Source organism: Nuphar pumila, chromosome 12 (genome assembly GCF_984573655.1).
Source record: "Nuphar pumila chromosome 12, dmNupPumi1.hap1.1, whole genome shotgun sequence".
Taxonomy (NCBI): Eukaryota; Viridiplantae; Streptophyta; class Magnoliopsida; order Nymphaeales; family Nymphaeaceae; genus Nuphar; species Nuphar pumila.
This window is the reverse complement of record NC_143260.1, coordinates 29,080,157-29,095,871: the sequence shown is the minus strand read 5'-3', so window position 1 is coordinate 29,095,871 and position 15,715 is coordinate 29,080,157. Positions and strand designations below refer to the sequence as shown.

General features: G+C 34.7%; 1 protein-coding gene across 3 annotated transcripts in view; it reads left to right on the top strand.

The window, feature by feature from the left end:
• LOC149820458 (uncharacterized) overlaps positions 1–15,488 on the top strand; it is a 90,999-nt gene extending 75,511 nt beyond the window's left edge. Inside the window, exon 10 of one of the 3 annotated variants that reach the window (XM_089983581.1) lies at positions 15,268–15,488. The gene's annotated coding sequence lies outside the window, so the exon portion shown is untranslated. Of the gene's footprint in view, positions 1–8,155; positions 8,660–15,267 lie in introns of those variants that run through there. The other 2 variants (XM_089983585.1, XM_089983580.1) reach the window with 2 other exon arrangements.
• The last annotated feature ends 227 nt before the right edge of the window (positions 15,489–15,715 follow it).

Genomic DNA, 15,715 nt, shown 5'->3' with positions numbered 1-15,715 from the left:
TGATATTTTGAATTCTGCTGATATTTTGAAAATATCATGATATTTTGCAGATATTAATTGCTTACCTTAAATCGCACATAAAATAGCAATATTTTCAAAATATCAGCAGTATTGGTGTCTATGGTTCTGATGTTCGGGTATGTAAATCATAACTGAAATATGAATCTTAGATCCAAGTTATTTTTGGAGATCTAAGATTATGTGTTTGTTTTACCTCCATTCTTGGTGTGGGCCCCGAACTAGTTCAAACACACCTCTAAGATGCTCTTTTGGGCTCTTAACAACCATCATTACCAAACAAATAGTGGTCTACTGATTTTCTTAAGCACCTCCAAATGCCAGAATGTAATATCTCGTAGTTTTTTCATGATTTTTTAAAGTTTAAAATATAAAATTTTAATTATATGCTTATGTTTAAATTTAAAAAATTCATAAATCTTTAATAAGGGGTGATGTCAGCTGGGTCTGGGCGTGGCCCAGAGCCCACTGATAAGAGCTAATTGAGTTAATTATAATTTGAGAAATTTTTAGTTTTTAACTTTTAAATTCGAGTAAAATTTGAGTGAAATTGAGTTATGACCACCATTAGATCCGCCTCGTCGTAGAATATCTGTTTTTTTGAAATCAGTTTACAGTTGGCTCAAAAAATATGTTTTAAAAAAAATGATCGATTTTTATTCTTGAGCTTTTTTTTAGTTTGGATCGGTTTGAACTCACTCTATTTGATTCATGTTAATATGGATTTGGACTCAATCCAGGACTCATATTGACTAGGATTCGGTTCAGGTTGAGATCCATTTGGATATTAGATATGGATTTGATCTTGAATCCAAAATTCATCCATGACAATTTTAAAATTAAAATGAATTTAAAGTTTTAAAAATAACTTTTAATTAAGAATATGGATGAGGTAGAGTTCTACTTGGGGTAAAATTCTACTCTATAAGGAATTTCTAGAAGGGGGCGTTCCTCTTGAAATATTCTTTAAGAATAAAAAATATTAAAAAAAATAATAATAAATAAAATTTTAAAAAAAAATCTAAAGGAGATAAGGGAGTAGAGTTCTACATTTAGTATAACATCATCCCCTCTCTAGAAGGCTTAAAAAAATATAAAAAGGGGTTAGACCTCTCTTCCTCTAGAACTCGTGTTCTAGAGAGAGAGAGATGGAGAGAAAGTGAGAGAGCGAAAGAGAGAGAGTTGAAAAAAAAGAAAAAAGTAGAAGAAAATAAAAGCATCCATCGATTTTTCTAGTTTTTCGATCTTCGATTCAAGGTATGGATTTTTCTCTTGATTCGCACAGAAAATGACATCGTATAAATAGATTTAAGCATGAGTTTAGAGGAGGAAAAGAAAAATCTGATTTCAAAGATATATATATATATATTCAGTTTGGTCAATTTTTCCTGCTCATGCATCTAAAAAAAATGTGGTTCAAATGTCTATTTTCTTGTTCATGCATATGAAAATAAGACATGTAAATCAGATTTATTGATTTTTCCTGCTCATGCTGAAAATATCTAATTCAGGTTTGTCAATTTCATGCTCACGCATGCGTTTCTACATTGCCGATTTCTTACTTATGCATCTGCAAAATATACATGTAGTTTGGATTGTAGATTTCATTGTTCATGTTGTTGGGTATTTAGTGATAGCCAACACATGTACATTATTCTGATCATGTACATGAATCTAGCAAACAGTTCAATACATTGTGTTAGTCGATCCATGTACATGAATTTGATTAGGTACATGAATCTGGCGAACAATCATTGGATTCACGATTGGTCGATCCAGGTAAATGAATCTGTTCATATATATGAATCAGATCAGTTTGTGTTTTATATGATTGGCCCATCCATGTAGATGAAACCAGTTATTGAGATTTATAATTATGACTAGCTGATCCATGTACATGAATCTGATCATGTACACGGATCAGACCAGTTGTGATGTTTAATTATGACTAGCCGATCTATATATACGAATCTGATCATGTACATGGATCATACCAGCTATTGTTATGTTAATTCTTGTCTGGCCGATCCATGTACATGAATTCGTTCATATACATGGATCAAACCAGTCGTTTGTTAAATTATGCTTGGTCGATCCATATACATGAATCTGACCTATATTTGTGTATTTTATGCATGGTCGATCCATGTTCATGAACTTGTTCATGTACATAAATCAGCCCAGCTAAAGTTATTTATGATGGGTCAATACATGTACATGAATCTGACCAGCTGTAGATATTCTCTGATTGATCGATACATGTACATGAATCTAACTAGTTGATAATTCTTGCATGGTCGATACACGTACATGAATCTGTTCATGTACATTAATCAGACCAACATATTAAATTGATGCATAGCCGATTTGAGTACATGAATCTGACCATGTACACAAATCTGATTGACACTTAAAAATTTTTGCATAGCCGATTTACGTACATGAAGATGATCATGTACATGAATATGATCAAAAAAATGTATTTTCTGATTGGTACATAAATCTGATCCTAAACCCATTAGTTTGCAATTGTGCATATCATACGCATGAATATGAAAATCTTTATATGTTTGCATGATTGTGATCATATGCATGTTTGGTTGATCATATGCATGAAATTGATCATGAATGGTGTGTTATATAAGCTTTCTATTTGCATGTGTATGAGCTTGGCTAAATGTGCATTCTTTTTGTGTTATGAATGTGTATTGTGAATATTTTTTTAAACTATGTGTATTCATGTTCACTAAAATTTTGCAATTTTGTATGAATTACTTTTTGGGATATGTTAGTGGTTATGTGTGAACCACTGCAGGCCTATGTAGGCCACGAGCATGCGTTGCTCCAATGTTATTGATTTGTTTATGCATTACAGAATGACAAATAAAAATTATTGGTTTTTCAAATTTAATTACAGCGTTAAATTATGAGGGTTAGAGCTCAAAGTTGCTTTTGCATATGGATTTGCAAAACAGTTATTACGTAAAGAACTTGAAATTGATTTGAAATGGTAAAAATATAACGACCCCAACTCCTACCTGTGAAAAAGTAGCAATTTTTTTTTTTAAACAAGTGCAGAAACATTTTCAGAGACCCGAGGCCTTTACAGTTACAACACATCAACCATAAGGGATCTTATACTCACCTTTCAAACCAAACCAAACTTTATTTATTAAAGTTCATATAGTCTGAGACATAAGCAAATCAAATATAAATAATCAGAAAGAAGAGTTACGTTGTCCAAAAAAATCTGTCAAGCAATCGTGTGGTCTCCTCGTAGCCCTCTCAAAAGCAAGTAATCTCACTAGGCCTCTAAGGCTGCGAAAAACACAAAAGTAAGGGTGTCAGAATTCAAAGAATTTTGTGTACAATTTTTTCTAATGAAACAAATAAGTAAAAAGAACATAAATAAAATTTATACAATATTTTAAAGGGATACTAATAGAACAATTTTTATAATTTCATATAAGCAGTAAAGATATTCATCATGCAACGAGATGCAATATCATGAAGACAACTAGGTATCATAAGTAAGGAAGCAAGTAAATATGCATGATTTAATGCATAACAGAAAAATGCATGATGTCAGTGCATATGCATGAATAAATTATTAACTTTAACAAGTTTTCTTATTATATGCATGTCCCTATTAGGATGCACACAACTTAGGTTTCTCTTTTTATTACCGTTGTTCGCAGATACACCAAACGACTAATTTTTTTTAGGTCAAGTAGGGTTCCCAGGGTAACTTAGCACACACGTATTTTATTACTGGGTTTCAAACTTAGATCTCGACCGAATCAACCTTCAGAACATTAGACATCCATATCTAATATCGGAACACTAGAGACCTCTATATCTACAAGTGTCACTTTCTTGGTATACCAAAATAACAGTTGTGTCTACACACCACCCTCATGTAAAGTGACAGATTCTTTCTAAAACCGTAGCCAAGAGAAGAACCTCAATATCAGGTTCAGGGGTAACAACCACGCACACAGAGTTTCAGTATCCCTATGGTTCTCCAAAATTGAAATGTCCAAGATTCTCATACTATAAAAAGGACATCAAGGAGATGTAAATTTCACTGTTCTTTTAATTTCTTTTATCTTGTTATTAATTCATCTTCTTTAAATTATAATTCAACATACAAAATTAATAACATGAGCTCGTATATCTACATGCGAAACTCTTCATGGGACCACAACCCGTGACAACATAGAACAATGCAATTAGAACAATCATATCACCTTTGATTTTTGCAATGCATAAAACAACTAAAACAAAGAGTAGCACATGCTCAAGGCTCACACGGCCTATGATGATCCATTTTTATCATCGATGCATTCTTATGCAAAAATCATGAATAACATGTCACTATGCATTCTTTTTAAATGCGTCTCAATGCACATTTATATATGCTAGTTTAAAGATGTGCATGAACAACAATATTCATATGCATGTGCATGAGTTTACATATTCATGTTAAATGTACGCTTTCATTCATAAATCACTTCATTTAAAACATGTGAATACTTATGCAAGTAGGTTCATGCAACAACACATCTATCTCCTGTATGCAGATGCACATAAAAACATCTATGCAATAATATTTTGATTATGCATGATTTATATTTTGTGCAAACATGCAAATATCTCATTCTTTTATATGAATACAACTATATCTAATACCATTACATTCATGTGGCAGCATACACTTTTTAATTTAGTTTTCAGTAAGCACATTAAAAAATCATATACTGAAAATAGATTTTTGTTTTTTTAAAGACATGTGACCCAACCGACCCAGTCGGCTGGGGGATGACTGCCCTATGGCCTAGCCGACTGTGGGTCGGTTGAGGCCCAAAAGTTTTTAAAATTAAAATTTATTATTATTATATATATTTTTAATTAAACCCATATTTCAAGCTACTCTTAACATCTGACGAAGAATTCACTTTAATAAAGAAATAGTGACTTATTACAAATACATAAACAACAACTAAGAAATGAATTTGCAAGAGAAACATAATAGAAAAGAATAAAAATAATGCATAATTGATAAAGAATGTCATGAAATTAAGTTGTATAAATCCGAAAGTTCCAAATGTCCATAGTCTTGCAGTTGACATTCACAGCTCAAAAATTTGTATTACTCTTAACAAATTCAAAACTCCTAAGTTCCAAGTATTTATGGCCACCCACTAAGGGTGCTACCACAATTTCATAAAAGCTAGAGTAATGCTTAACAGTGTGATCTTTCACAAGTCTAGATAACAGTTTTCATAAGATGGTTACTTTTTTTTTATTAAACTGGATCAGATCTGAGCCCAACCAACTCACTCGGCTAGGGCTCATATTCTGCACTGACAGAGCCCAGCCAACTCAGTCGGTTGGTGCTCATGTCCTACTCAGCCGACCCAGTCGGATGAGCCTGATCTGGGCCTACTGCCAGTAAAAAAATAAAATTATATGTATATATATTATACCTAACATATATATATATATATATATATATATATATATATATATATATATATATATATATATATATATATATTGTAACAGGGACTTAGTCCAGCCGATTCAATCTGCTGGGACTGAGCTGTATATTAATATGTTATTAGAACAACAGACTCTTCTATCCCAGCCACTAACTAGATATCTCTCTCTCTCTATATATATATATGTTATTAATATTTCTCACTTAGAACAACGGTCCAGCACGATTCTGGACAGTTGTCTGGGACTGGACAACAGACTGTCCTGTTCCAACCAACTGTCTAGGCTGGGACTGGACAACTGTCTGTCATGTCCTGGACCAAAAATCTATTTTTTTCATTTTACTGAATGTGCATATATTTTTATTTTCATAGATCTAGTTCGGTTTAAAGAACCACTGTCCCATGTTTCTCTGTTCGTACATGCACACCTGTCCAAAGGATAGATCTGTTCAGGATGGATAGAACGGACAATATGGACAAGAGCTCAGATATGACCATCTTCACGATGGCCAAATCTGTTTAGACCAGCCTGCTAAAAACATGGGACAAATCTGTAAAGGCCTCTCCAAGGTGTCCATACCATATATATATATATATATATATATTGATAAAAACATAAAAATATACAGAAAATCATAGAAAAACAAATACCACATGATCTAAGCCTTCCTACATCGATTTTCATGGATTAAACCATGAAAAATTAAGATAGAATCCATAGTTCCCTATAAAAATATTGCATAAAGCTTATTTAGGCTTTTTTTCTCATCCGTGACAAAAGAAGACTCATACATTAACCGTAGATTGAAAGAGAACTAGAAATCAATGGTGAAAATGTTGGATGATCGGAGAAGAACGATCTCATTCTCCTCTTCTTCATCCTACTTCCCTCTTTTTCTCTATTTTTCTCTTTCTCTCTTTTTTTCTCCCTTTTTTCCTTCTCTTTCTCTCTCTTTTTTAAGGCTATTTATAGAGAAAAAGCGGGGTGACACCTTCTCTTATCCATTTAGCCCTTCCAGAGAGGACTGAAGCTAATCTCTAATTGGAACTCTCTCACTTTCCAAAATTTTTGAAACTTTTTTATTTATTTGACCTTTTCAAAGTTTCATTTTAATAGACTTTTCAAAACCTTCTTAAGTCTTTTTAAGCCTATATAAGGACTATTAAGAAGTCCTAAACAACCAAACAAATAAAATTTAGAATAAATTAAAATTAATTAATTATTAAATATTAAACAATAAATAAATTTTTAGAAGCTTTCAAAAGTTGTCATAATAACATGGGAGACTTCCTAACATTAATTAACTTTAATTTAAAAGTATCTAATGAATTTAAAGTTGGAAAAATCGTTGGGCATGGATTTGGATCTAGATTCGGATCCAGATCTAAGATCTAAATTCATCTCCAAAAATCCAAATGGGTCTTGGGTTGGATCAAATCTAAATTAATATGGGTCTTGATTAGAGTCTAGATCCATATTAATTTGGATCAAATCCATTGGATCCAGTCTGATCCAAATCCGGACCTAAACCGACAAATTACTTTTTTTTTTCAAAAAAATATGATTTTTGGGCCAACCGTAACCCAAATTTAGAAAAGTAAAATATTGTTACGCTCAAAATTTTGAGACGCATCCAACGATATATAACTTGAATTTCGTTTATGAAATTCGTCAAAAAATAACTTGAATTTTGCTCGAATTTTGCTTAAATTTAAAGGTTAAAAATAAAACCTTTTCTCGCGTTTCGATTGGCTCGTCTCAACGTTGTCGATGAGACCTAGGCCATGCACAGACTCAAATGCATTGGCCTAAAATCGAGATTTTATCGATTTTTCTTCTATATTTAGCCAAATGTTTGAAAAATCTTGAAATGACTAAGTGTGAAAATAAGTGATATTACAAAAAGAGATCAAACAGTGTAATTGATCTCTTCTTTTATGTAACTTCTACAGTGTGAAGATACTAAAACTTTGTGTGTAATTGTGTCTCAGAACCTGATGTGTGGTTCACTTTCTGACCAAGATTTTAGGGAGCTTTCAGCCATTTGCCTGGGGGTGTTGTTGACTCAACTATAGTTATTGGTATACTAAGAAAGTGACATCAATGGTTGATAATTTTCATTGATGTCCCGACATTAGGTGAGGATTCTTAATGTTTCAATGGAATGTGAGGATTCCTAATATCAGTCGAGCAACAACTGTGAAACTTAATAAATAAAATACAAATTGTGTGTTAAGCTATGACCAGAAACCTAACTTGAACTTTGGGAATTGTGTTTTTTTTTAGTATCTGCAAGTTTAAAGAATAGTGAAAATTAAATCTGTGTGCATTTAAATAGGAACATGCATGCAAAAGTAATTCAGACAAATAACTTAATAAGTTATTCATACATGTGCATTGGATCATGCATATTTTATTGTTCAACATTAATTCATGCATCTTTGTATATTTGATTTTGCAAGATATTTGGTTGAATGTTTGAATGATAAGATATTTTTGGTAAGTTATTGCTTGTGATTTTTTCTAAAATTTATGATGAATTAATTTATGCTATTTCTTTTACTATTGAATTTTTAAAAGAATTCATAGGAGGACTTCAGTTTTTACTCATTTTCTTAAAATTGTTTTACAGGTACAAATGCTCAGTGACATGTAGAATTAGCTGGCTGGAGGACGAGAGGCTGTGACTTGGTGTTTAGGTTCTGACAAGTGCACAAGGATTATGCTAGAATAAGTTTTATTTTTTTGGACTTTTTGACTTTTTGATTTAATTAATGAAGTTTTATTTATTATTTTAAGTTAATTCAATGCATGTAATGGTTTGTGGTTTTGTTATATTAAATATGTGATGCACCTGGAGAGTTTTTTCGTAATTGTTTTAAAAAATAATAATAATAATTTACACTATGTTTCGAGGATCAGTTGGGGTCGTTACAGAGTTAGTATCAGATCCATGCATAAAATTACTTGAGCACAGTCAGAACTAGTTAGAACCACCACCATGAAAGTCACAAACTCGTACTCCAAGAGCAGTTTCTACATCACTGGTAAACGCTATGTTGTAAAATTTTATTTCCTTACTATCTCGAAATTTGAAAAATTCTATATTTTGACGGTAGGGATAAACATATTTAAATCAATGTATTGTGATTTAAATTTTGTGCTTGATATGATTGTGTTTATTGTTCTGGGATCAATCCTAAGGGGGTAGGCTTGATCAGGGGTAAAAAATTATTAATAAATTCTGGTTGAATTTTGTTTTATAGATGTATGCTCATACTCACTCTACTTCTAGCACTCCAGCAGACTGGTAGGAGTAGTAGAACTTTTTAACGACTACCCTCAACAGTCTAGCTGAGACTGTTACTACACATGTTCAGGCGCAGATGGTGTAGCCTATGACATGTATCCATTCCGCACCAGTTGTTACCGGGAACACTAGCGTGGTCACGTATAAGTTCCTAAAGTTGGATCCACCAACTTTTTTTGGGAAGGCCGACACAGAGGCTATTGAGAGCTGGGTCAAGGAGATCGAGAGAGTGTTTTGTGTCCTACCAGTGCCCAAAGACAAAGTGACTGACTTTGACACATACCATCTGAAGAGTGATGCCAAGAAGTGGTGGGACACCCTGTGTAGTGTGAAGTTCACAGACGTCAAGACTATTCCCTAGGAGACCTTCAGAAGGGAGTTCCTGGAGGCATACTTTTCCTCATTTGCCAGGGAGAGGATGCATCAACAATTTCTCGAGTTTACGCAGGGGAACATGAGTTTAGTCGACTACACTACCAAATTTAGGGACTTGAAGAGATACTGCCTCAACTTTTTTGTTGATGATAAGGCGATGGCAGTGAAGTACGTGCACGTGCTAAAGGATGAGCTTGGGGTCTGAGTGATGACCAACTGCCCTACCACTTTTAGTGACGCCATTGAGCCTGCTTCTATCCTCAATGAGGAGTGGAAGTGATTCATGGGTGGACAATAGAAAAATAGTGAAAATTAGAATGGATGAGTGTGAAAGAACCCTCTTTTGGGCGGTAAGACACAAGGGGCCAAGAGTAAGAAGCAGAAGACCCACCAGGGGATTCAGCAGGGTCAACCCCAGCAAAGACATCAGCAGGGGAAGGTTCAAATGACTTGTAGGTGATGCTGCAAGGACCATTCTATCAGCCATTGCCTTCTCTTTAAGTGAGTGTGCTACCAGTGCCAATAGACGAGACATATGGCACAATATTGTCCGAACAAGCTAGCAACTCAGGGTAGTTTAGCAGCAACATCAAATACCTCAGTAGCAGCAAGCACAGAGGAAGACGAACAAGCGAGTCTACGCTGCCACAACTATCGAGCAAAGCAATCAGGCCGACCTGATCGAAGGTATTATCATTGTCGCTGACCATCTTGCTTGTGTTATGTTTGATTCGGGGGCAACCTATTATTTTATATCCTCTTCTTTTGCTGGACTGCTTGACCTTGTACCATCTAGCTTAGAGAAGACTCTAGATGTGATGCCTTCTATGGGTGTGTTCACTCGATGTGGGAAGTACCTTCCTACAGTTCAAGTAGTTATTCATTGACACGAGTTGTCTGCTGACCTAGTCATACTCGACATGACATTCTACAACGTTATTCTGGTTATAGACTGGTTGTTCAGACATAATACGACTCTCTAGTGTCAGGGTAAGAAGGTTTGCTTGGAGCACCCCAATTTGTCAACACTGGTGTTTCAGGCGATTAGGCCTATGAGTGAGGTGAAGATCGTCTTGGCAATGAGGATTTAGAAGTACTGCAAGCAGGGTTGTGTGGTGTTCTTAGCCAGTGTGTCTGCCACAGACAACCATGAGACACCCTTGGAGCAGTTGGACGTGGTCCATGAGTTTTCGGATGTCTTTCCAAAGGACTTACTGGGTTTGCCACCTCACAGGAAGATAGAGTTTTCGATCGAGTTAGTGTCTGTCACAATAGCAGTGTCTCGTGCGCTATATCTTATGGCACCTGCAGTGCCTATTGAGTTGAAAAAGCAGTTGTCGGAACTTCTTGACAAGGGTTTTATTAGGCCGAGTGCATCACCATAAGATGCACCAGTCTTGTTTGTCAAGAAGAATGATGGGTCCATGAGACTCTGCATCGACTACCGCATGTTGAATCAGGTTACTGTGAAGAACAAATACCCTTTGCTTAAGATTGATGATTTGTTCGACCAGTTGCGCACGACAAAGGTGTTCTCCAAGATTGATCTTTGTTCAAGGTACCATTAGTTGCGGAACAAGGAAGAAGATATCCCAAAGATGGCATTCAGGTTCAGATACGGGCATTATGAGTTATTGGTGATGTCTTTTGGACTCATGAATGCCCTTGCAACATTTATGGACTTGATGAATTAAGTTTTTAGGGTGTGGCTGGATAAGTTTGTCATCGTATTAATTGATGACATTCTGATATATTTTGAGAGTGTTGAGGAGCACAAAGCACTTGAGGATCGTGTTGCAGATACTAAGAGAACATAAATTGTATGTTAAGTTCTCTAAGTATGAGTTTTGGCTTGACAAAGTGGTGTTCCTCGGTTACGTTATATCAGAGAAGGGAGTAGATGTAGATCCAGCCAAGGTAGATGCAATGTTGTCTTAGGAGCAACCAGAGACATTATCTTAGATCAGGAGTTTCTTGAGGTTGGTAGGCTACTATCGTCGATTCATTCAGGACTTCTCGCATATAGATACTTTGATGATGAGGCTACTATAGAGAGGGTGAAGTTTGTTTGGTCACCTCGGTGCGATAAAAGCTTTCTGTAGCTAAAGAGAAGGTTAACCTCAGCCTTAGTTTTGTCCTTGCCTTTTGGGATGGGAGGGTTCGTAGTGTATAACAATGCCTTAGAGACTGACCTGGGTTGTGTCTTGATGAAACACGGGAAAGTCATCGCTTATGCTTCTCGGCAATTGAAGATGCACAAGAAGAACTACCCCACACACGATTTGGAGTTAGTGGCCATTATCTTCGCGTTTATGATTTGGCGCCACTACTTGTATGGGGAGCAGTTTGAGGTTCTGTCTGACCACAAGAGCCTCGAGTATATTTTCACGCACAGAGATCTGAACTTGAGGCAGCGTAGGTGGTTAAAGTTTCTCAAGGACTCTGAGTTCACCATCGCTTACCACCATGGTAAAGCGAATGCAGTGGCATATGCGCTTAGCAAGAAGACATTAGTTACGACAGCTAGCTTGATTGGTCGGAGTTGGAATTTGCTTGAGGAGTTTGTCAAGTGGCAACTGTTTGCAGACGAAGCCAGACACATTCTATGTGCAGGGATGTAGGCGCAACTTGATATTATTGATCATATTGAGGAACTTTAGTGAACCGATCCAGACTTCGAGAGCTTGTGTGTGAGTACCCAAAAGCCAGGTGCGTAGTTCCATTGTGAGGAGGATGTGACTATTATGTTTAAGGACAACTGATGGGTTTCCCATATTTTTTTGAGGAATTTATTATTTTTATTTTTTAGGATAAAATGAAAAGTCTACTTAAAATTAATTATGGTAGGAGTCCATAGGTGAGCCGTCCCATCTTATGTGGCACTCCAAAATAAAGATTTAAAATATGATACCAAAATACAAGCGACAAACATTAAAATAAAAAACTAGTTATTTGGTGCAATTAAAAGTTTATTATTTTTTAATTTATGAAAGGAGGACAATTTTCTAGAGGGCTTCATAGGGGTGGCGTCACCTCTAGAAAGTCCTAAATGGAGTCGAGGGCTGAATTAAGAAGACAACAAGCTATTTAACAAAAAAAAAAACTCTATTGTTGACTAGTCAACTTGCTTATTTGGCAAGCAAGGAAGGAAGAAAAAATTAGCACTCTATTCTAATCCTTAGATCAAAGGACTGAAATTATTTTAGGCCCTTGACATAAAGGGCAATGCCTATATATAGAGGAGGGTTGCACACCTCCCCTCATTATTGTCATATTTTTTAGTTCTTTCTTTCTCCCCTAAAATCCTACCTCCCTTATTCTTCCTTCTTACACTTCAATGTTGGGTCTTTTCAACATGGTTCAGCATATGAGGCTTTCATGCACATTTAGGAAGCTTGACAAGGTCTTCAGTGAGGCCTTCATTGGCGTAGAACGACCGGTTTGTATGAAGAGAGCTATCTATTCTTTCATAATTGATTTTCGTCATTAAGGTAGGAAGTTCTATACTCTACATGTAAACTGAGATTCATGGGTATGAATACCTTCGATTTTTCATGAGTATGAACCCTAGAATATGCCTCACACGCATGAATTTGATATAGGACTGTCAGATCATATTTTTGAAAGGGGTTTTCTAAAAAAAAATCACAAGAAAAATCATTTTTCATCAAACCGATTTCTTCATAAACTAAAATTGTAAAAATGGTAAAAGATCTATGGTAGTTGATTGTTTTTTTTGAATATTTTTTTTGAGTTGGTAGATTACAATAATATTAATATTTTGTAAAAAAATTAGAAATTTCTATGATTATTTTTCTGAAAAAATATGAGTTTTTCAATTCGGGTTCTTTAGAAAATGTTTCATTTTCATTTTCTAGCCTGACACCTAATCGGTAAATCATTTGTATCTTTCTCGTTCGGAGAAGTTTTAACAAGCGGTTTATTGCGTTGGAGAGTTAACAAGATTTTGCATCTACTGTGAAATTTTGGACTTTGTTCACGAACTAAGCACGAATCTGTGACAGTTGAAACAAAAAAGTATAGGTCGGCACCAAAATGTTCATATCTCCCTCGTTCGGAGGAGTTTTAACGAATGGGTTGGGGCATCAGAAAACTGACAAAGTTTTCTATATTCTGAAAAAAAATTCAAGTTTGTCCACCATATAGAAATTTTTTTGCAGCCTCTATAACAGTCGAACAAAGTTGAGGTTTTCTCATAATCTAAGAGTTTATTCAAGAATGGCTATTGATATCAAGTTTATGCTTGTTCTTGATAAAGAAAGATAATATGAGCCTCTAGGGCAGGGTATTTTATGTTCAACATGATTAAACATTACATTGTTGTGTAAATAATTCATGTTTCATGATTGTTTATGGTTTATTATGATTCTTACTTAACAAAAATCCTATTTGAGTTATTTCTCGGTAGATTTACGATTCTTCGATGATTTTTGTTAAGGTTTTAGCAAGCTAAGCCTGAGCATGAGCAAATCTTTATTTGATAATGATGAAAACATGTTTAGACTATCAGAAAAATTGTGATTTATATAGACCTTTACCTTGAGTTTGCTCTTTCTTGATAAATCTTGCATGACCTTGAATCTTGTTATTCCTGTTCTCATTTTTAATCTCGACCTATTTTAGAAATAAATCGATATCTCTTTAATAACGAGCCCAATAAATTCAAATAAAAATAATGGAGTGTTTTATATATCCAGGACTTAAACTTGAAATTTAATTTGTTTTGTTTGGGTTCGTATTGGGGCCGAAACGTTCCTTGCAACGGAGTACAAATTTTCTGCTCTGTCTGCAAGACTGTTCTGACCCACGGTTTTAAGGACCTTAAAGACCTAGTCAAAGCTGCTCAAAATAAATCAAGAAAAATATAGGTGAATCTTAACATATGTAAGATGGTCCTCTAAAAAGGGTTTTATGAAAAGTTTTATCTAGAAGTCTGGCGAAATTTTCTAAACCGGATTTTTTTTTTGCAGAAACATGGATGGTCTTATATTTGTCTAGGATAGGGTTTAGTCTAAGAATTTTCTTAATTTATCTATGACAAATTTTTCAGTTCTGTTTCTTGAGTTGTTTTCTTGAAACACGTGTATTTACAGAAAAATTAAGAAAATGTGATTCGTAATCTATAAATTTTGGTGAATTTTCTAAAATCGGGCCTACAGAATCCTGAAACTGTGAATTTTGATATGTATTGAAATTGTGGCTATGCATGCAAAAATATGAAAGCTTATCATGATAGTTATTGATATGTGCGCATGCTTTCTGAGCAAGATGTATGAATGGATGATTTAATGCCTATTCAAACTTGCAAATTGGGGTCCTAAAGTGGTCGAATTATCTTTGATAAATTTGGTTATAGTATTGCATAAAAAATATTAATGCAAATAAATAAAATCATAACACTAAAGCATTGGCTTATTAAGAGAGGGTAAGCAGTACATATTGGCTTCGTGGATATTGTTTGAGCACGGAAGGTTGCTCCTTTCCCCACCCACGAAGAGAGGGAAAGCCTCTGCATAGTCTACAACGAAGAGAATACAGAACTCATGAGAAAAATCAGATGCATCAGGTATATTATTTTTGTGTTTAGAGTCTCTCCCGCTTTTGGCGTCCAATACATAGACTGGTGAAATATACCCGGCCAAGCTAAAGCCACCCTTGCATGAAATTATGCTTGAGTCATGACCTTTTATCAGGTTATTGCCTGTGTGGTACCAACATGGCTAACAAGTGGAACCTAATTGTATGTGCATCATGTAAGAAAGAAAGATAATCAAAGATAAGAATTTATTCATGCATAAAAAGGGTCTCTGCATTGATTAATTAATACATATTTAACTGATCATGCATTTTATTCAAGTGAATGATGAATAATGATTATTTATTCATGCTTATTCGATATACTTGGAATACTTGTTGAATATTGCCAAAATTGAAATATGAAAGTTGTCCTACTTGTGAATTCTAGATTACTTGCTTAGTATAATTCTACTCTACTGAGACATGTTTGTCTGACCCTATGAATATTCAATGTTTTTCAGGAGATGATTGAATTTACATGCGATAGCGGGAGGTTGCGACAGAAATCGAGTAAAATCCTTTTCAAGCTCGCCAAAGTTGATGAATAAGAGCATATTATTTGCTTAGGACTCTGATTAAATTCTTGATTTTTATTATTAATCAAGAACATGTGAAATCATGATTTCTATTATGGATGTTCAAAATTCTAAGATTTAATGTATGTTCAAATGTGAATGTGAAGGTAAAGTAGCATGCCAAGTTTTACCCCCGATTGATTTTACCCTGCTGCAATTTTATAAAAAAAAATCATGATTTTTGGGACTTAAAATTTTGGGGCATTACAAAGGGACTTCGGGAGGAGCTGATGAGTGATGCCCACAAGTTGAAGTATTCTGTTGATTCGGGTGCTACAAAAATGTTCAAAGACATCTAGAAGATATATTGGTAGAACAGGATGAAACATGATGT